Genomic DNA, 23,422 nt, shown 5'->3' on the forward strand with positions numbered 1-23,422 from the left:
CACCTTCATCGCCCGGAGAGCGAGGTCGGTGGCGGCACGCAACTCATTGCTGAGTCCTGGATCAGCCCCTCTCTCGTGCATATCGCACAGCAACTTGGCTTGGTAAGCCTGAAGAGTTGCCATGGTATGCAAAGAAGCGGCGGCCTGCCCCGCAGCTCTATAGGACTTCGCCACCAGAGATGACGAAAACCTACAGGCCTTGGAGGGGTGCTTTGGGTCACCACGCCAGGACGAAGCGCTCTGTGGACACAGTTGCATCGCAACAGAACGTTCGACTGGGGGGACCCCAGTGTACCCATGAGCCGCGGCTCCATCGAGAGAGGTGAAGGCGGAAGAGGCCGCCAAACGTTCACGGGAAGACAACGGGGCCTTCCAGGAACGCGCGACCTCTTCATGCACCTCGGGGAAGAAAGGTATTGGAGGAGCGGCCGGACGGGTGTCCGGACGCGCCGCCCCCAAAAACCAATCATCCAACCGCGAACGCTCGGGCTGAGGCGGAGGGTTCCACTCCAGTCCAAGCGCTGCGGCGGCCCGAGACAGCATGGCTGTCAACTCTGGGTCCGACTCGGGCAATGCTGGCGCACCCGAAGGTGGCAGCACAGCCGAATCATCATCCTCAGATGACTCCAGCCCACCTTGTGATGCGGCGATAGACATCACTTCCTCCTCCGCCGCGCCAAACGCCACAGTCGGGACAGCAGGAGCCGGCCCCGATGTAGACGCCTGAGCGCGGACCGGGTCAAGTGCCTGAGAGGGGGGTGTGGGCCGAGGAACTAGCGTCGGAGCTTTGTTCCACACCGTCACCCTCAGATCACCCTGGTCACCAGCCAAAGTGCCGCCTCCAGAGGAGACCGCAGATTGGGGGGTGGCGGAGGGGACTCTCGTTCCGGCATCAGCACGGAATTCACGGAGTCTTGATCGAAGCACTGAGATGGCCAGGTTCCCGCAGAGAGAACATGAGTCATCCACGAGCGCTGCCTGAGCGTGCTGAAAGCCCAAACACGTCACACAGCGCTCGTGCCCGTCGAAAGAAAAAAGCGATCTACCGCACCCAGAAGTGCACGGACGAAACATCCTGAAAAGGACGTGTCACGTGCAAGCTCTTTTGTGAGAGGAAACTTTGCAGTCGATGCCGAAGCGCCCAGGGAAACACACACCAGCTGGATGCAGACCACTGCACAGATCAGCAGGCAGGAAGTATGCGATCACTGGAACGCGCCGTCACACCAACACCGACTGGAAAGCTGCTCGTCTCGAAGAAGCTGACAGAGTCTCAGAAGGCTGTAGGAGTGAAGAGGTAGGTACTCTTGGCTCCGAAAGCAGAAACATAATGCGATATTGCCTCGTACTTCCTTATATACTCACGCAGTGAGGCGGAGCTACGTATGCAAATTCCGCATGCCCCATGGCATTGGCACGCCATTGGGCGTTTTCTCAAAACTCGAAGTTGATAGGCTTCTAAGCGAAACCCCCATTCGTTAGTCACTAACGTTACGTCGTAGTGACTGAACGAAAGGGAACTTAAGCAATTTTGAGGCTTGAATTGAGGAACCGATTAAGCTGATAAAATTAAGGGGAAAAAAGGCTACCTATTTAAATTTACAAGAATTTGTTCACTTATGCAGTTTTATAGAGACACCATTGTTAGTTGGTATGCTTTGCATATGCCTGTAAATGGAGCATTAATTTAACAACGAAATTAAGTGTTATTTTAAGTGTTTTTGAGTGAAGGGAAACATCTGTTAATGTTTAATGATCAGTTATGTTTGACTTTTGAAAGAGTTTCTGTTATGCAGAAGAGAAGATCTTATGTGAACAAGTTTGTTTCTACTTGTGCTGTTCTAGCAGCATACAGTCTATTAAAGAGCACCTATTATGGCATTTAAAATGTTCCAAATATTGTTTTAGAAGTCCCCAACAACAGTTTTGCATGCATGCAATGACAAAAAAGACTTTAGTTTTCTTATAATATGCATTTATTTTTACCTGTTTTGACAGCGATTCTCAAATGATTCCTTTAGTGATTCACTTTTCAAAACCCCGCCTTTACGTGACGCTAATCTGCGGTGATTGGTCCGATGACCCAGTCAGTTGTGATTGATATAGTCTTTGCAGATATTTTCGGAAACGGAACGCACATCACTATAAATGGTTTTCGGAACCTCTTAACTGGATTGAGGGCGCATTCGTCCTCAAGCTTTATTTGTTTAAATTAGCTCAAATGACTGTCAGATGTAAGTAATTACCATGTCAATCTATACATCATTTAAAAGATCTAAGAGTCAAGCTTCCATTTTTTACCTCTCTTTTATTCTCAAAGTCTTATAGTGACAGTAATTTGTTAATATGTGTCAGGAGTTATGAATATGAAAACCGCGTCGGTACCGTTTGATTTGATTGAGCCTCAGCTGATCTCATTCATAAAAAAAACTCCTCTATTCTCCTCACGAAGACTCGCGACAAATCAACATCCCTCAGGGCTTTTAGTTCAAAAGTGTGCAGATGAGGAGAAATATTGATAGATTCTCATATGTCTGTGTCAAATTTCTAAACAGTGGAGTATTTTTTTATTCAATACTTCCTCACAATGCGCAGATGTAGCCTAATCATGAGCGATTGAGTCTCTTATGTGTTGTTTTCAATTCATACTGGCAGCCGGAGGGCGCTCTGTGCACATGTAGTCCATATATGGTACAGACAGACGAAGAAGATACCATGTGCCATAATAGAAGTCCATAATAAAAGCTTCCTGAGATCATGCAAATAGCAAAATTCCGAGAAACATGCAAATAGAGACATTTGAAGACTAATAAACACACAATCGCGACGATGTATGGATTGTCTTCAAGCCACTTAGTCTTCAAATGCTCATCCTTGGGCAGATGAAAAAAGTTTGCTTTTGAGTCGCACTTCAGAACACAGCGTCTCGTCGCCATGATGTTTTCTAGTTTTCACTGGCGTCTTGGAGCACAATAAGTGTGCGTATCGTATTCAAATAACTTGACAAGTTGACGTCATCTAGTCAGAGAAAAAGCTTCGGTCTTCTAACGATTCTTAAAAATGACTCAGAGTCGACTCTTACTTTTGAAAGAAAATAACTATATATACGGTGCACTGTCATATTTCAAACTTTGCAGGATGTTTTCGTTCACTTAGATCTATGTTACACACTACATGGAAGGTAAATTTCAAAATTCCATGATAGGTGCTCTTTAAGGGTGCCATAGAATGCATTGATACAATATTTTAAATTGTTCTCTGATGTCTAGAAGGTATGTGGCTCAGGTAAGGGCAAAAACACTCCAGATACGGTTATACATGTCCATTTACAACCCTAGGATTTGTCCCTGGAATGAAATGGGCTGTTATTACCTTATTTGGAAGGGTCATGAATAATAATAATAGCTCTGCTCTGATTGGCTGTTTTACAGCCAGGCTCATTTCTGTAGCTCACTCAGAGTGCAGATATTCAGCAAACACAATCACAAACAGCACAAGCGGCTCGTGAGTCGTGACAGAACACAGACCACCTGAATGACACTTAAAGCAGAAAATCTCAAATGGAGATTGCTGAAATGCTCGAGTGCATATGGTTGCCAGCTTGCAAATTGTAAGTAAAACACCAAGTCAAGTCAAGTCAAGTAAACTTTATTTATTTAGCGCTTTTAACAATGCAGATTGTTTCAAAGCAGCTTCACAGTGTTAAACAGGAAAATAATGCAACAGAATTTTATTCAGCCGTATAGCCGTTCCGGAGAAAACAGTGATGTCATCAGTTCATTTCAATTATCATACAGTGACAATGTGGGCTTTAGATCAGTAATTAGATCAGTAATTTAGTTTATATGGTTAATTTAGTTTAATAATTAGATTTATTTGGATATTTAGTTGAAAAATTTAGTGTCCCCAACTGAGCAAGCCAAGCAAGAGGCGACAGAAACCAAAACCCCATCAGGTGACCTAATGCAGGGCTCCAGACTGCATTTGCGACCAAAAATATTAATTTGCTAGTGATATTTTTGCTGAGATCGCCATTGGCGACCAGTCTTGTTGTGTGTTGACGTAATAAAATGAGACGACGCCCAGCAAAGTTACAGAGGAAAAAACCTCGCTGATTCGGAGCGCCAAAATACGCGTCAGAAACGGATGTCAAAACGGAAAATATCATGCTTTTTCAAAGCCCTCATCTCTATCAAGCAACAACACTGACGGCTGTGCCAGCCGGAGAGAGATAGAAAGCGACAGAGACGTGTCAATGAATGAATATCCAAGTACCCTACTCTACTTGTAAAAGTGCAGGAAGGCTGTGTGGACGCCAACTAATCAGTAACAATTCTCATTTTTAATTGATACTGATACTTATTCTCAATATATTTTACTCTTATTAAACTTTTCTGTTACTGCCTTAACTTCACAGGAATACGCAAAACGTATCACCGCCCTGCCCGACGAGCTATTTTAAATAGTGAATAAAATTCCTTTCTTGCTTTGCATTGTTGACTCTCTTAACTTGTTTTCTGAAGGAAAAAAAAGATCACGGATGTTTTTGATCATGCTTATTTGTCCGCAGTGAAGTTTAGCGGATGTATGTGTGTGCGTGGATATTTTTGAGTGTGTTTGTGATGAGCGGATCATACTATTGTAAATAATTACGGGTGGATGAGAGATAAATAATTAATGTGTTGATATTATTAAAGACACGGAACTCTCATTTCACTGTAAAACGCAACGAACATGCGTCACTCTTTCACTTTCAAAACCAGCGAAAACAAATCAAGGATAAGATATGCTTAGAGCACCTCCTAGTGGACAGTATATATAACGCAAAGGAAAAATCCTACATGAGATATTGCTTAAAAATGTAACAGTTTTACCTAAAAAATATACACTAACGTAATAGAAATGATTCTGATAAGAATTGTCCAACATAGTGATTGGAAATATCAACATGTTTAAAACTTTTTTCTTCAGGTTCTAATTTGCCAAATTTACCAAATTAACAAAAGGAAGGAAATAAAGTAAACTAAAATGTGGGAGCGTTTTACTGAAGTAGTTTAACAAGACAAATCAAGTTTTGGGTAACCTATGTGATGTGTAACAGCTGTGAAGCGCTCTATGTATATGACAATAAATTAATAAAGCCTATCGTGGAGAAAACTGCGAAAATCGCTCTGTGTGTGTGTGTGTGGTGTTGCTAAAATGTTAAGAGGCGCATAGATTTAAGTTGTTTCAGTTCTACACAGGCAAAAAAGACAAAAAAAAAATATGTTTTACTTAACCTGTTGTCTTAATGAGAAAGAATGGAAGAAGCCAAAAAGGAAATTCAGCACCGCCCATATAATTGCACTTGGAAAATTAAAATGCGTTTATTCTTTTGTGGCACTTGAAAAAATTATTTGGCGCCTAAGTTTTTCCCTTATAGGAGCCAATGGCTCCTTAACTGATATTTTTGTCTGGAGCCCTGTAATGGAGAAAAATAAACCTTGGGAGAAACCAGGCTCAGTCGGGGTGCCAGTTCTCCTCTGGCCAATTAGCAAACAGCGTATGATTATTATTCTGGCAACTTTACAGGTCAGAGGTCATAATAGATCGGAATATTCGAAGGATCGGAGGCAGCACGCCGGAGACAGGTTTATTGAGGATGATGTTTCGATTAAATAATTATTAAATAGGAATAATCAAAATATCGGAGTCATCACGCCGGAGACTGGTTTATTAAGGATGCCGTTAGGGCTGAACGATTAATTGCATTTGCGATAATATCGCGATATGATAAAACACGATTTCCTAACCGCAAAGGCTGCGATTACAGTCTGGTCACACAGTGTGTATTCTCGCCCGCCGGTATTTTCCTTACAAATGCTCAACGAAGGCTTAATTCATGTCGTTAGGAATAAGAAACTCACTGACAGAATTAAGGCTTTCCATTTCAAATGCTCTCGCGGCGCTTTGTGAAGAGTGCTCGCGAGCACGCGTCTGTGTGCGTCTCAAAATGCTTTTATGACGCAAAATGAATGTAAACACCGTCAGTAATGTCTTAATGAATTAAACAGACAGGGCAAAATTGCAATTGTTTTAATTTAAATGTTATAATGTGTAGTTATTTTAAAAAGCTTTTAATTACATATATCATAATAAAAAATATTTAAAGTTTTTAATAAATTAATAAGATTAATTAATAAGGAAAAAGTTCAAGAATTGTTTTGGAATCGGATCGTGACTCCCAGAATCGGAATTGGATCGTGAGGTACCAATTAAAGATTTCCACCATTACTATACAATGATGTATTGTTGAATAATACAGAAGATAAAGAGTTTTTAAAAAAATCGCATATTAAATCGCAATCGCAATATTGGTTAAAAAAAATCGCAATTAGATTTTTTTCCAAAATCGTTCAGCCCTAGATGCCGTATTGATTAAAAAATTATTAAATTGCAATTTTTGAAAGATCGGAGTCATCACGCCGGAGACAGGTTTATTGAGGATGCCGTATTGATTAAACAATTATTAAATTGCAATATTCGAAAGATCGGAGCCGTCAGGCCAGGGACGGGTTTATTGAGGATGACATATAGATATAACAATTATTAAATTGTAATATTCGAACAATCGGAGTCATCACGCTGGAGACAGGTTTATTGAGGATGCCGTGTCGATGAGGCATTTTCAGGGGGAGTCTAATTGACACGGTCTCTGCAGACACTTCAGGGTCATGCGTTGGTCATGTCTGGGCGCAGGTCCACCATCTGATTTGGATACGGCCTGGATCCGGCTGACTGCAGTAGACCTCGGGATAAAACAGAGAGACTATCATTAGCGTAGATGTCATTCTTCTGATGATGTAACGAGTACATCAGGTGTTATGGGAAGTGTTCTCGGTTCCGGCTGACCTAGTTAATGCAGCTTAACAATTTAATTGAAAAAGTGTTTTATGTGTATGCCATAGTAAAGAGATGTGTTTTTAGTCTAGATTTAAACTGACAGAGTGTGTCTGCTTCCCGAACAATGCTAGGAAGACTGTTCCAGAGTTTAGGTGCTAAATAGGAAAAGGATCGACCGCCTGCAGTTGATTTTGATATTCTAGGTATTATTAACTGGGCAGAATTTTGAGACCGCAGTAGACGTGATGGAGTATAATGTGTTAAGAGCTTGCTCAAGTACTGGGGAGCTAAACCATTTAGTGCTTTGAAAGTAATAAGCAAGATTTTAAAATGTATGCAATGTTTAATAGGGAGCCAGTGCAGTGTTGACAGAACTGGGCTAATACGGTCATACTTCCTGGTTCTAGTAAGAACTCTGCGATATTTAGAGCTGCTGCGTTTTGGACCAGCTGGAGTTTGTTTCTTAAAGGGTTAGTTCACCCAAAAATGAAAATTCTGTCATTAATTACTTACCCTCATGTCGTTCGACACCCGTAAGACCTCCGTTCATCTTCGGAACACAAATGAAGATATTTTAGTTGAAATCTGATGGCTCTGAAAGGCCTCCATTGGCACAATGCACGGTACACTCTCAAGACCCTTAAAAGGTACTAAAGACGTCGTTACAAAGTCCATCTCACTACAGTGGTTCTACAATAACTTTATGGAGCGACGAGAATAGTTTTTGTGTGCAAAAAAACCCTAAATAACGACTTATATAGTGATGACGATTTAAAAAAACGGCATCATGAAGCTTCGAAGCGTTATGAATCAGTGAGTCGATTCAGCAGTTTGGATCGCCAAATTTCAGCAGTTTGGCAGTTTGACACGCGATCCGAATCATGATTCAACTCACTTGTAATGCACCTTCGTAATGCATTACTATAATCTAGCCTTGAGGTCATGAACGCATGAACTAACTGTTCAGCATTTTGCATTGAGAGCATGTGCCGTAATTTAGATATATTTTTAAGATGGTAGAATGCAGTTTTACAGATGCTAGAAACGTGGCTTTGAAACGAAAGATTGGTATCAAAGAGCACACCCAGGTTCCTCACTGACGACGAGGACTTGACAGAGCAGCCATCAAGTGTGAAACAGTATTCTAGGTTACTACTTGTGGAGCTTTTCTGTCCAGTAATTAAAAATTAAATTACAGGAAATTACTGGTCATCTAATTTTTTATATCAGCTATGCATTCTGTTAATCTTGTGAATTGGTAAATTTCGTCAGGGCGTGAAGAAGCATAATAATGACAACTAACGGCATGCTTCCTAATGATATCTCCCAGTGGTAGCATGTACAGGGTGAAAAGCAACGGTCCTAGCACTGAGCCCTGCGGTACTCCATACTGAACTTGTGATCGGTGTGACATCTCTTCATTTACTGCTACAAACTGATAACGGTCAGATAGGTATGATTTAAACCATGCCAATGCAATTCCACTAATGCCTACATAATTTTTGAGTCTATTCAAAAGAATGTTGCGGTCGATAGTATCAAATGCAGCGCTAAGATCGAGTAACACTAATAGAGAGATACAGCCACGATCGGATGATAAAAGTAAATCATTTGTAACTCAGATGAGAGAGTCTCAGTACAGTCTCAGAAAAGTGGGCAGAGCCCAGCGGAGACAGAGGGGACAAACCGAGGGCGGGACTGAACGGAGGGCGTGCACTTGAGACCCGCAGTGACGGATTGATTGACAGCTGTCTGACTCGCGAGTCGCAAAGATGGAGAATGACTGGAATGACGCCAGTAGCTTTACAACAGAGCGGTCATTCTCCCCCACCTTCACCTGAAGTGGAGGAGGATGAATTGTCTGTAGACACAGACCCAGAGCCTTATCAATGCGAGCCGCTGGTTCAAACTGCGTTAACTCCAGATGCCGATGATGCAAGTGAAGCAGCAGCGCAAGAGAACTGACCTAATCTATGAACAGTCAAATCCTTATACTGAATGCCACTAAAAATAGATCAGATATCTGATATACATACGATGTATTTTCATTCAAATGAACTGAATCAATAAGCAGCGCAGGACCAATAAGTTCAGACCTAATAGCCTATTATAAACAGATTTCCTCAAATAAAAGACTATATATTCCAGCACGTTACGGTATTGTTGTTCGTTACCGCGGCAACTTCTTGCATGTCAGGGTTTGAAAGTGCGTCTCATGTATGAAATGTATCTGTACACATGACAGGCGGCAATAATATCGCAAGAAAATCCTGACGTGTACTGACAACTGCATTATTTAAACGCATTTTCTTCATTACAATGTTAAAGCAAGTGTCAAGTAAGTTTCATTCATAATGTTTCTACTTCATGTAACATGACAGTTCATACTGCATTGTAAAACCTAACAGTTGTATGTACTAAATAAAAATTTAGTTCACTGCACTCAAATATTACAGAATGTTGTGTGGACACAATGACTGAAACTGTACTCAAACTGAATGAGTTATAGAACATTTCTAGTTCCCAGCATGATAATTGGATAATAATTGTATTGTTAAGTGATTAAATAAGTGATAATTGCATATTGTTGGTGACACCTGATGATGGTAATGAGCAGAATCACTGAAGGAAAGAGAAACACAAGAACTACAACTGACTTCAGCCACAGCTTTAGATGAAATCAACTGAAGGATAAAATAAGACATTAAATCTCTGAAGATCTCAGCAGAGGAGGATTAAACAACTCCACAAACAGCATTACCAGATTCACACATTACTAACCAGACTAACTTTATTTCTGTCATTTCTGTTATATTGAAAATAATAGTTTTGCTTGAATTCACCATGATGGGGTTCAGTGTTTGCTTTTGTTGGGATCTTGACCCTTGACAAAACGTCTCGGTTGCGTATGTAACCCTCGTTCCCTGAGGAGGGAACGGAGACGTACGTCAGTGACTGACGAATGGGGGTTTCGCCTAGAAGCCAATTACCTTCGAGGTGTTTAACAGCACCCAATGGCGTGCCAATGCCATGGGCATGCGGAATTTGCATGAGAGTGACTCATTATGAGCCAGTCGTCAAGGTAGTTCAGGATGCGAACCCCGTGCTGCCGTAGGGGCGCAAGGGCTGCCTCGGCAATCTTCGTAAAGACGCGAGGGGACAGAGATAGCCCGAATGGGAGGACCGCGTACTGGTATGCCCGCCCCTCGAAAGCAAACCGCAGGAACGGTCTGTGTCGAGGTAGGATGGAGACATGAAAGTAGGCGTCCTTCAGGTCGATCGCTGCAAACCAATCGCCGGGACGAACGCATTCGAAAAGGCGTTTCGCTGTCTTTGAACTTTGAACATAAAACAAGCTATAAAAACATCACAACAAACACAGCAAAAGTAAAAGCAAATAGTAAGAATCAACCACCATTTTCACCATTGATTCTTGATGTCTGTGTGTGTCTAAGCAATGCCATAGATTAAGATTAGCACAACAGTGCTGGATTTCGTGCTGTTGAATCATGTATCCACCATTATGAATAATACAAAAATTAACCACACAATACCGCTATAACCAGAGCATAAGACTCTGAGATCAGTGACTTAAACCACTACATGATGATTATACCAACATCATTGTATAGCCAACATCACCTGATCACATTTTCTCTTTGCATTCCTGACCATAACAAATGTGTTTACACACAGTTAAAGCAGCCACAGAAAAAACGTCTCGGTTACTTATGTAACCCTCGTTCCCTGAAGGAGGGAACGGAGACGTACGTCGGAACTGACCGACGAATTGGGATCTGATCTCAGAGACCAATCTACTTCGAGTGTATTAAAAACGAGCCAATGGACATTGGCATGCGATCCACGCATTCCACGCACCGCCCCGCAGCGCGGGTATAAATAAGGAAGTGGAATGCTTGATCATTGCTTTTTTCTGCTGAGGAGCCGAACTAGTGACTCGGCCCCTTAGCGGAAGCACAGCACCTGGCGACGGGACGTACGTCTCCGTTCCCTCCTTCAGGGAACGAGGGTTACATACGTAACCGAGACGTTCCCTTTCAGTCGGTCACGTTCGACGTACGTCGGAACTGACCGACGAATTGGGATCCCTACCAAAACGCCAGGGCGCTGGCCCTTCCAGCGTCCTGCTTGAGCGCACTGGACCGTCTTAGATGGTACGGAAGTCAGGGCTCCAAGCAGGGAGGTCAGTCACTGCTGTTTCTGCAAGACCCACTCAGTGTGACTATTGGATAACGCTGGGAAAGCGTGCCCGTCTCGGGAGATGGTACGCTGCGGAGCCACGTCCTTCAGTAGAAGGCTAGGTGGCAGAATACACATAAGGACTAACCTGGCAGGGTAGTACAACATATGGCAGTCTCTGGGGTGGTTCCAGCCTGGTCCCAGGGGGGAAAGAACACGCCCAGAGACGACAGAGCGGGCTCTGTCAAGGGAAAGACACGGGGCTAGCCGAGTAGGGTAGCTGGTACCGTGGAAGAATACACATATGGGGTAGCCGTGAGGGGACCGCTACATATGGAACCCAGCCTACACACACGTTTCACAAGCATACGGGTGCACGCCTGGCGTCAGACGGCCGCAACGTCTGGCACCGCAGGGGTGACGGAGGAGCTCGACAGGGTTAGCCGTTTCCGGGGAACACAACTGGAGAAAAATAGACGCACGTATCCGGCCCAGAGGGCGGGAGTGGCGTTGCAAGCCGACACTTAGAACGGGCACTTAGCGCTACTGGCCACTGGGGGCGAGGATGCGGGAAGATACCGGCTCTACACGGAGGCTATAGAATCTAGCGAACGTGTTATGTGTCGCCCAGCCCGCAGCTCTACATATTAGATTAGATTAGATTAGATTAGATTCAACTTTATTGTCATTACACAAGTACAAGTACAAGGCAACGAAATGCAGTTTAGGTCTAACCAGAAGTGCAATAGCAGCAAGTGCAGGATATACAATGGATGCGTAAGTGCAGGACATGGATATGTACTGAATATGTATAAATATGTATAAATAGAGAGACGTTATTACTATAAACAGAACTGAGTTTACAGGTGAATATGTACAGTGAATAAATATACAGATGGCTATTACTATAAACAGAATTTACAGGTGAATATGTACTATGAATACAATATACAGATGGCTATTACTATAAACAGAATTTTACAGATAGAGGTATACAATAATATGCTAGGCTAATATGAGGAATAGCAGTGGATTAGGGTAGTGCAATAAATTATGGACAGAGCTATCCGGAAAAAAAAAAAAAAGTGTAAAGTGCAGTGGAAAGTGGTTGCATATTACAGTTAGAAGTACAGTGCAAAATGCAAATGTAAACATTGGTACTATAAATACAGTCGGCAGTGCAAATGAGCATAATCCAGTTAAGATATGGCAGTGCAAGATGCATATGTAAACAGTTGTTACTGTGATAAACAGTCGGTAGTGCAAATAACAAAGTGAAGGAAGATGTGAGGTAGGAGAGTTATCAGTTTATGAGGGAAGTGGTTCAACGGGGGTTTGAGTTCAATAAAGAGACAGCTCTGGGGAAAAAACTGTTCTTTAGTCTGCTGGTCCTGGTCCGGTGGATCCTGAAATGCCTGCCGGAGGGCAGGAGAGAAAACAGTCTGTGGGCTGGGTGAGAGGAGTCCTTGAGGATGCTGCGAGCTCGATGCAGACAGCGTTTCCTCTGGATGTGCTCGATGGCAGGCAGTGGAGTCCCTGTGATGCGCTGGGCAGTTTTCACCACCCGCTGCAGTGCCTTGCGCTCCGCAACAGAGCAGCTCCCATACCACACTGCCACACAGTTGGTCAGGATGCTTTCTATTGCGCAGCGATAGAAGTTCACCAGGATAGCCGAGGAGAGCTGATTCTTCCTCAGTGTCCTCAGGAAGAAGAGGCGCTGGTGAGCCTTCTTGACCAGGCTGGAGGTGTTGGTCGTCCACGACATGTCCGCCGAGATGTGGATCCCCAGGAACTTGAAACTGGAGACACGTTCAACAGCCATTCCATTGATGTGGATGGTGTCGTGTGTGCCTCTTGACTCCTTCCTGAAGTCCACGATGAGCTCCTTCGTTTTGGTGGTGTTGAGGAGCAGGTTATTATCAGCGCACCATGTGGCCAGATGCTGGATCTCTTCCCTGTAGGCAGTCTCATCGTTGTTGCTGATGAGCCCAATCACCGTAGTGTCGTCCGCAAACTTGACGATGGAATTAGATCCATACACAGGCTTGCAGTCGGCGGTGAAGAGGGAGTAGAGAAACGGACTTAGCACACAGCCCTGTGGTACACCAGTGTTGAGTGTGATGGATGTGGAGCAGGTGAATCCTGAACGAACATTCTGGGGTCTGTCAGTTAGGAAGTCCAAAATCCAGTTACACATTGAAGTGTTGATGCCCAGGTCTCCAAGTTTGGCTATTAACTTGGATGGGATGACAGTGTTGAATGCTGAGCTGAAGTCAACAAACAGCATGCGTGCATACGTGTTCTTATGGTCCAGATGGGTGAGCACAGAGTGCAGTGCCATGGAAACGGCATCCTCTGTGCTCCTATTGCTGCGGTAGGCAAACTGGTATGAGTCCAATGTGGATGGTATAGAGTCTTTTAGGTGTTCCAGGACCAGCCGCTCAAAGCACTTCATGACGATGGGTGTGAGTGCTACAGGGCGGTAGTCATTAGGGCACCTCGGGTTAGAGTGTTTCGGCACTGGCACAATGGAAGTGCGTTTAAAGCATGTCGGTACAGCTGCTTGGGCAAGAGACAGGTTGAAAATGTCTGTAAAAACCCCAGCGAGCTGCTCCGCACATGCCCTGAGCACACGTCCAGGGATGTTGTCTGGTCCAGCAGCCTTGTGTGCGCTGATCCGGCTCAGTGCCTTGCAGACATCTGTGGTGGAGAGTGTGATTGGTGGGTGGTCAGCTGAGGGTTTGAGCTTGGTGGCAGTTTCTCTGTTGTCTCTTTCAAAACGAGCATAAAAGTAATTTAGCTCGTTCAGGATCAGTCATATATCTGTCAGCGAGGCGCCTTGAGCCGGCGCCCAGGAAGAAGCAACACTCCTTGTTGAGTGTGCTCGCAACCCGAACGGGCAAGGCACGTCTTGGGACTGGTAAGCCAAGACGATAGCATCCACTATCCAGTGGGCCAACCTCTGCTTGGAGACAGCCTTTCCCTTCTGCTGGCCTCCGTAACAGACGAAGAGTTGCTCTGAGGTCCGAAAGCTTTGAGTCTGGTCGACGTAAGCGCGGAGAGCGCGGACGGGACATAACAAAGCCTGGGCTGGGTCTGCCTCCTCCGAAGGCAGCGCTTGCAGGTTCACTACCTGGTCCCGGAAGGGAGTGGTAGGAACCTTGGGCACGTATCCAGGCCGGGGTCTCAGGACAACGTGAGAGTTGGCCGGCCCGAATTCTAGGCACGATTCGTTGACCGAAAGTGCATGCAGGTCCCCTACCCTCTTGATGGAGGCCAATGCCGTCAGAAGCACTGTCTTCATTGACAGGATTTTAAGCTCCACAGACTGCAAAGGCTCAAAGGGAGGGCTCTGAAGTGCTCTGAGCACTAGAGCTAAGTCCCAAGAGGGTAACGAGTTTGGACGAGGAGGATTTAACCTCCTCGCACCTCTGAGGAACCTGACGATTAAGTCGTGCTTTCCTACGGGCTTACCTTCGACTGCGTCGTGATACGCCGCTATTGCTGCGACGTTCACTTTGAGGGTGGAGGGAGACAGCCTTCGCTCCAGCCCATCTTGCAGGAAAGAAAGCACGACACTAACCGAACTAACCCGGTGGGAAGAACACCATTGAACGAACAGGTTCCACTTCAAAGCATAGAGGCGCCTCGTAGAGGGGGCTCTAGCAGAAGAGATGGTGTCCACCACTGCCTGTGGTAGACCACCTAGAACCTCTGGTCCCGTCCAGGGACCAGACATGGAGTTTCCAGAGGTCTGGACGCGGGTGCCATAGAGTGCCCCGTCCCTGAGAAAGAAGGTCCCTCCTCAGGGGGATCGGCCAAGGAGGGGCTGTCGCGAGGAGAGTTAGTTCTGGGAACCAGGTCCGGTTGGGCCAGTAGGGCGCAACTAACAAGACCTGCTCCTCGTCCTCCCTGACCTTGCACAGGGTCCGTGCAAGAAGGCTCACTGGGGGAAACGCATATTTGCGCAGGTCCCGGGGCCAGCTGTGCGCCAGTGCATCCGTGCCGAGGGTTCCCCCGGTCAGGGAATAGTACCACTGGCAATGGGTTGAGTCCGGAGAGGCAAACAGGTCTACCTGTGCGGCTCCGAAGAGGTCCCATATCAGCTGGACCGCCTGGGGATGGAGTCGCCACTCCCCCGGAGGTGTCGACTGGCGAGAGAGCTCGTCGGCTGTCTGGTTCAGCGCACCTGGGATGTGAATGGCACGAAGCGACCTCAGATGCTTCTGACTCCAAAGGAGGAGGTGGCGGGCGAGTTGGAACATGCAACGGGAGCGTAGACCACCCTGACGGTTGATGTACGCAACGGCCGCAGTGCTGTCCGTACGGACCAGTACATGCTTGCCACGTAGCGGCCCCTTGAGGCGGCGCAGTGCCAAGTGTACCGTTAACAACTCGAGGCAATTGATATGCCAATGCAATTGAGGTCCCGTCCACAGACCTGAAACTGCATGCCTGTTGTACGTGGCCCCCCAGCCCGTGGAGGAGGCATCCGTGAAGAGCACGGCATGCCTGGACACTTGTTCTAAGGGCACCCCGGCCCGGAGAAATGAAGCGTCGGACAATGGGCTGAAAGTTTGGCGGCAGTAAGGAGTCACGGGGACCCGGTACTGGCCGCTCTGCCACGCCCACCTCGGGACTCGGCCATGGAGCCAGTGTTGAAGCGGTCTCATATGAAGCAATCCGAGCGGCGTTACCGCGGCTGCAGATGCCATATGCCCCAGGAGCCACTGAAAAAATTTCAGTGGGACCGCTGTCCTGTTCTTGAACGAATTCAAGCAGTTCAACACCGACCGGACCCGCTCTTCCATGAGGCGCGCAGTCTGGCTGACCGAATCCAGCTCCATACCGAGATAAGAGATCCTCTGTGCGGGACAGAGTTTGCTCTTCTCTCGGTTGACCCGAAGGCCCAACAGGCTGAGGTGACTGAGCACCATGTCCCTGTGTTCGCACAACTGCTCCCGAGACTGGGCGAGTATAAGCCAGTCGTCGAGATAGTTGAGGACGCGAACGCCGCGTTCTCTGAGCGGAACAATGGCTGCCTCTGCGACTTTCGTGAAGACGCGAGGCGACAGGGACAGCCCGAAGGGCAAGACTTTGTACTGATATGCCTTCCCCTCGAACGCAAAACGTAGGAACGGTCTGTGTCGAGGAAGGATAGAGACATGAAAGTACGCGTCCTTCAGGTCGATCGCTGCAAACCAATCTTGGGGACGGATGCATTCGAAAATGCGTTTCTGCGTTAGCATCCGGAACGGGAGCTTGTGCAGGGCCCGATTCAGGATACGCAGGTCCAAGATTGGCCGTAACCCACCCCCTTTCTTGGGTACAATGAAGTAGGGGCTGTAGAACCCCGCCTTCATATCGGCTGGAGGAACCGGCTCGATCGCGTCCTTCGCCAGCAGGACATCGATCTCTGACCGCAAGACCTGGGCATCGCTGCTCCGCACGGAGGTGAAGAGGATGCCCCTGTACTTGGGAGGCCGGCGAGCAAACTGAATCGCGTAGCCGAGTCTGATGGTACGGATGAGCCAGCGAGACGGCCTGGGGAGCTGAAGCCAAGCCCCCAGAGACCGTACAAGCGGGACCAACGGCACCACAGACGTACCCGGGGTGGGGCAGTGAAGTGGAATAGACGGACCCGACTCGGGAGGCCCGGAGGCGGCCCGGAGTGTTGTCCGAATATTCCAGGGTGGGGCAGAGTGTGGGTGAGAAGGCCCGGGGGCGTTCTCGGTGCCCACACTGCTGCCCCCTGGCGAGGGGGAGAGGGGAGGAAAGGAGTGGCAAGGCCCGGGGGCGTCGCGCACTGCCAACCTGGCCCTCTTGGGGCCCAGGGAAAATAGAAACTGCTCTTTTATTGAAAATGTGGGTGCCGCTGGACTCCGGAGAGCCAGCGGCAGAGATGTGATACCAGTCGGGGCCCCCCGGACCTCCTCCGGGGGGTGGGAGAAGGATGCGGACATCATCTCCCTCAGAGCAGCTCCCGTCTTCCCTGGGCTGCCCGTCTCAGGGCCGCTTCCCCTTGCGCTTGCCGGCTGGTTTAGCGGAGCCCTGAGCGGGTTGGGCGCCTCCCTTACGTCCGGCACCCTGCTTTCCCGGTGGAGGCTGCTGCTTGGGCTTCGCAGGGGCGGAGGCGGACGCAGGGGGACACCCTCGGCGACGAGCAGGCGGAGGTGCTGCCGACGACGACTGGGTGGAGGCAGCAGCGGGTCGTCGGGGCAGGATGTTTTTGATGGCCTCCGTCTGCTTCTGGGCCACCGAGAACTGCTGGGCGAAGCTCTCGATGGCGTCGCCGAAGAGGCCGGCCTGACAGACAGGGGCGTTGAGAAACCGGACCTTGTCGGAATCACGCATGTCTGCCAGGTTCAGCCACAGGTGGCGTTCCTGGACCACTAGTGTGGACATCGCCCGACCCAGGGAGCGTGCAGTGACTTTCGTCGCCCGGAGAGCGAGGTCAGTCGCCGCACGCAGTTCCTGCATAACACCCTGGTCGGAACTACCCTTGTGCAATTCCTTTAGCGCTTTGGCCTGGTGGACCTGCAGGAGCGCCATGGCATGCAGAGATGATGCGGCTTCCCCGCAGGCGGTGTAAGCCCTGCCCGTGAGACCGGACGAGAACTTACACGCCCGGGAGGGGAGACGCGGGGCACCCCGCCAGTCCGCAGCGGTCTTGGGACACAGTTGCATCGCCACAGGCCGCTCGACTGGGGGGATTCCCACGTAGCCCTTAGCCGCACCACCATCGAGAGTAGTGAGGACGGAGGAGTCAGTCGACCGTGAGCGAGCGTTGTAAGGCGCTACCCACGATTTCGTGATCTCCTGATGCACTTCCGGGAAGAAAGGAACCGGGGCGGGGCGCTGAGAACCAGCACGGGCCGTCCCGAGAAACCAATTGTCCAACCGCGAGGGTTCGGGACACGGTGGAGGGTTCCACTCGAGCCCGACACTCGCGGCGGCCCGGGAAAGCATAGCCGTAAGCTCTGGGTCGGACTCGGGCAACGCTGTCACACCCGAAGGGGGCAGCGCAGCCGAATCTTCATCCTCAGAGCCCATTAGCTCGTCCCCCGATGCTGCAATCGACAGCATGTCCTCAGCCGGAGCCCCAAAAGAAACGCCTGGGACCTCCCGGGGGAGGCCAGCGCGCTCTTCTGGAAGCTCCACCGGCGCAGCGGAGGGGGGAGGGGCCCGATGAGCCGTTTGACCCGTCGGGGAAGCCCTCACAGTAACCCTCAGGTCCCCACCAAGGCCATCAGCCAAAGTAGCAGCCCTCTGCTTTGCAGCGGGAGGACCACTAGATCGGGGGATGCGCAATGGTGCTCCGCCTCTTTCGAGGTAATGGAGTCTGGACCGTAAAACTGCGATGGTCATGTTCCCGCAATGGGAACATGAGTCATTCACGAACGCAGCCTCAGCGTGCTGAACGCCCAAACACGTGAGACAACGAACGTGACCGTCAGCTGGGGACAGATATCGACCGCATCCAGAAACACACGGTTTGAATGACATCTTGAAAAAGACGCAGGGTCAAACCGTGTTGCTCTTTTAGAAAGGAAACTGCTCTTTTACGTGCTGAAGCACCCAGGGAGATGACCGCGGCACCACACAGTACAAAGGTGCAAGCCTGTGTGTGCACTCAGAAATAGGAAACGCCCAGCGAACCAACAGCTGATCTCCGTCTGAAGCGGCACTCGCTGACGCGCTGTCACACCCGCACTGGAAGCAGATCCTCTCACGAGACTCGTCAAACACTCTTCGTAGAAACAGGAAGCAGGAAACATTCGCTGTTCGGCTCCGAAGTAGAAAGCAATGATCAAGCATTCCACTTCCTTATTTATACCCGCGCTGCGGGGCGGTGCGTGGAATGCGTGGATCGCATGCCAATCTCCATTGGCTCGTTTTTAATACACTCGAAGTGGATTGGTCTCTGAGATCAGATCCCAATTCGTCGGTCAGTTCCGACGTACGTCGAACGTGACCGACTGAAAGGGAACTAATGTTAACGATTTAAGGGTCAAGAGACCAACTAAAGCAAACACTCATCTCCATTATGGTGACTTCAATTAAACTATTATTTTCATTAAAACAGAAATGACAGAAATAAAGTCAGTCTGGTTAATAATGTGTGAAGCTGGTAGTGGAGTTGTTTAATGTGTGTGCTGCTGAGGTCTTCAGAGATTGAATGTCTTCTTTTATCTTCTGTTATTTCATCTAAAGCTGTGGCTTAAGTCAGTTGTAGTTCTTGTGTTTCCCTTTCCTTCTGTGATTCTGCTCATTGTCATCAGGTGTTCATCACTAATGCTAAATCCTCACTTAATTCATCACTTAATTTCTTGATTGCAATGCGTGTCTTATTTTAGTGAACTCAATTGAAATAAGTTCAAAGTACTCATAATTATTGTTTTCTAAAATTAAAATAATTAAGGTAATCAGTGTCCTCAAATTTAACGAGTTAGCTTAACTTACTAGATTTTACTTTGTTTGTGCTATTGTGAGCTAGCAGTAACTGCAAGCACTCTGAGTTAATTTAAAGTTTGTAATTTCAGCTGTTTTACTCAATATAGGGAAGGTTCAGCTATATCAAGTATTTGAATGCAGTGTAAAGTTTAATTGTGTAAAGAAATATTTTTTTAGTGGACTTCATTAACCCTTGTGTTATGTTGCGGGTCAATTTGACCCGTTTTGATTTTTAAATTGTCAAAAATATCAGTTAACCTATGTTTTTTTTCTTTAAATTTTGTGACTTTTTCTCATTTAGGGTCATGAACATGCATGCAAAGTTTCATCACACTGATGTGTTTTGACATTCGACGTTCGTGATGTTCACGGGTCAATTTGACCCGCATATTTTAATGTTCTAAGGCAATTGTAGAGACCCAAAATAATAACATTTCTTGATTATATTTTGTTATTTTAGTTTTTTACTAACCTATGAAGCTAAACAAATTAGCTTTTCCCCATTTTTTCAATACAGAAATATTTTTTGTATGCCACAAATGGTAAAAATGAGCTATAATTTCTTTTTTCAATTTATCTGAAATACTATCTAACCTACATTGTTTTTCTTGAAATTGTGTGACCTTTTCTCATTTAGGGTCATTAACATGCATGCAAAGTTTCAACATGCTGATGCGTTGTGAAATGTGCATATCAAAATTGTATACACTCTTGCTGTTTGTGGGTCAATTTGACCCATATAGGACAGCTATTCAAAAGCAACTGTACAGACACAAAATACACTTAGTTGTATCTCAGAGCTCTTCAACTCTAGTCCTGAAGTGCCAGTGTCTTGCTGAGATTAACAACTTCATGAAGCAGTGTTTTGAAATTGGCCATCACTGTATAAGTTTTAAAAGTAAAGTTTAAAACAAGTTATAGAAGTTTATGAACATGTACAATATATATATATATATATATATATATATATATATATATATATATATATATATATATATATATATATATATATATATATATATATATATATAATTTTTTTTCTTTTTTTTTATATATATATATTTTATATAAAATATACATTTTACAAAACATGTTCAATTCTAAAACCTCAAGAAAATCAAAGCTAAATATCTGAAAAAATTCTGTACCAAATTTTAGGTTGATATCTAAAAAAAAAAAAAAACGTTCCAACGTTTTCCACTAGATGACATGTAGACTCTTCGATTTCCATATATGGTTTGAGTGATCTGTACGTTATATTTTCATACTTTTCAAAATATCTATGAAGTAGACATTCTATTCAGAGGTAGTTTGGGCAGTAATGTTAATATTTGATTTGAATTCAATCTCTAAAATGTATATAAAAAACTATATGGAAAGAGTCAGCGCGCTTTATAGTTTGGCACTGCATCACAAATGACGAATCTATCGCTATTTATCTACTGCTCTGTCATCTCTTTTGAAAATCAGTCACCAAATATGAAAATTAGAGTCTGAAAGCTTTAAAATGCTATATAGTTGGTCAAGATTACTTTAGGTTTAGACTAAGATATTATTGTTCTAAATGTATAAAGGCAAGTGTCCTAAGGGCCAATCTTAAAAATAGTGGTTAAAAGTATTTTTATAAATCGTAAATTGATATATTTATTCTTTTTAATGTGTGAAAAGTATTGATATTAAAAGTGAATTGTTTGTACCTGATTGTATGTGTTTTTTCATAGTGTGATTTTTGGGGAATTGTATTTAATCCAATTAGGGTCAATTTGACCCGGACCATAAGGAGTGTAACCAGAAATCGAACAGTGCACGAGGGTTAAAATAAGTGCAGAGTACTCATAACTATTGTTTTTTATAAACCTAAATGGTTTGAGGTAATCAGTGTCCTCAAATGAAATGAGTTAGCTGAACTTGTTGGGTTTTACAGTGTGAAGCCTTTCTCATCATGTGATTGGGGAAAACTTTTCTGAGGGCGTGGTGAGCTCGTGCCAGGGGCGTGCGTAGTGAGCCATTGGAAGTACCATCCTACGTCACAATGTACCGCAACGTCCAATAGAAAATTCAACTGCAGTAGCCACCGTTCAACCTTAAGAGGGCAGCACTTTGGCGGTTTTACACCATATTTTATAGAATTAAAACACTTTATACCCAAATGTCAAAACTAAAACTAAACAAAGTTGGTTTAGGGTTTAGTTACCCTTTAAATGCTAATCCCAATGCGTCTCTTTCATTGTCTACATGGATATTAAAATCACCAACAATTAGTAATTTATCTACGGCCAGAACTAACTCTGAAAGAAAATCAGCAAATTCTTTGATAAAGTCTGTATTGTGCCCTGGTGGCTAACACAAATGTTAAACAGGATTTATCATTTACACTACATAACGTTACATAAAGCACCAAAACTTTGAATGAATTATGTTTGAAACTAGACTTCTGAGTAATACTGAAGATATTATGATAAATTACAGCAACCCCTCCCCCTTTACCTTTCAGACGCGGCTCGTGTTTATAACAGTAATCTTGGGGAGTGGACTCATTTAAAGTAATGTAGTCATCAGGTTTTAGCCAGGTTTCTGTCAAACACAGTACATCTAGATTATTATCTGTAATTATATCATTAACAATAAGCGCTTTTGGGGAAAGGGATCGAATATTCAGCAACCCAAGCTTTATCAATTGTTCATCTGTATTATATCTGTTGTTTATTTGTTGGACATCAATTACATTTTTACTGTTGAATGGTTTTGATGTTTTTTTTGTAGTTACTAATTCGGGGAACAGACACAGTCTCTATGTGATAATATCTAGGTGAAAGAGTCTCTATGTGCTGGGATTTATCTGACTCCGGTAACGTGAGACAGCTAGCAGATGGTCGGTTTAGCCAGTTAGTCTGCTTCCTGACCTGGGCCCTAGTGAGTCAAGGTTTAGCTCTAAGACTATGTGCCAAATTACTAGAGAGAAGAGCGGAACCACCCCAAGAGGGATGGATGGCATCCTTCTTCGTCAGGTCTGCCCCAAAAGCTTTTCCAATTGTCTATGAACCCTATGTTATTTTGCGGACACCACTTAGACAACCAGCCATTGAGTGATGATAGTCTGCTAACTATCTCATCACTCCTTTTAACGGGGAGCAGACCAGAACAAAAAACTGCATTTGACATCGTACCAGCGAGTTCACACACCATGTTAATTTTGGTGATCTCCGACTGGCGAAGTCGAACATCATTAGTGTCGATGTGAATAATAATCTTAGAGAATTTACGATTAGCTTTAGCCAGCACTTTTAAATTTGCTTTGATGTCAGGTGCTCTGGCTCCCGGTAAACATGTGACTATGGTGGCTGGTGTCTCTATTTTCACGTTCTGTGTAATAGAATCGCCAATGACTTGGGCACTTTCAACAGGATACTCAGTGGGTGCTTCACTGAGAGGGGAGAACCTGTTTGATGTTCTAATCGGAACGGAAGAGTGGTTTTTAGATCCGCGACTATGCCGTCTCACCATCACCTAGTTTCCTGCTGTGGGGACCCTGCAGCCGGAACCGAAGAATGTACAGAGTTCACAAAGCTATTTGCATCCAAATCAGTGTCTAAAGCTGTTACATCCTCAATACTCTCAGATAAAGTATGGATGCGTGTTTCTAATTCTGAAATCTTCTCCGTCAGCCTAACTATCTCCTTACATTTATCACATGTGAAGCCCTGTTCGCCAACGGAGAAGCCTATACTAAACATGCAGTAAGCAGTGCAAGTGACAATTCAATTCAATTCAATTCAAATTTATTTGTATAGCGCTTTTCACAATACACATTGTTTCAAAGCAGCTTTACAGAAAGTGCATTTCATAGATGTACAGTAAAAATGTTAGAAAGACAATGTTAAAGAAT

This window comes from Gobio gobio (assembly GCF_949357685.1).
Source record: "Gobio gobio genome assembly, chromosome: 2".
Lineage (NCBI taxonomy): Eukaryota > Metazoa > Chordata > Actinopteri > Cypriniformes > Gobionidae > Gobio > Gobio gobio.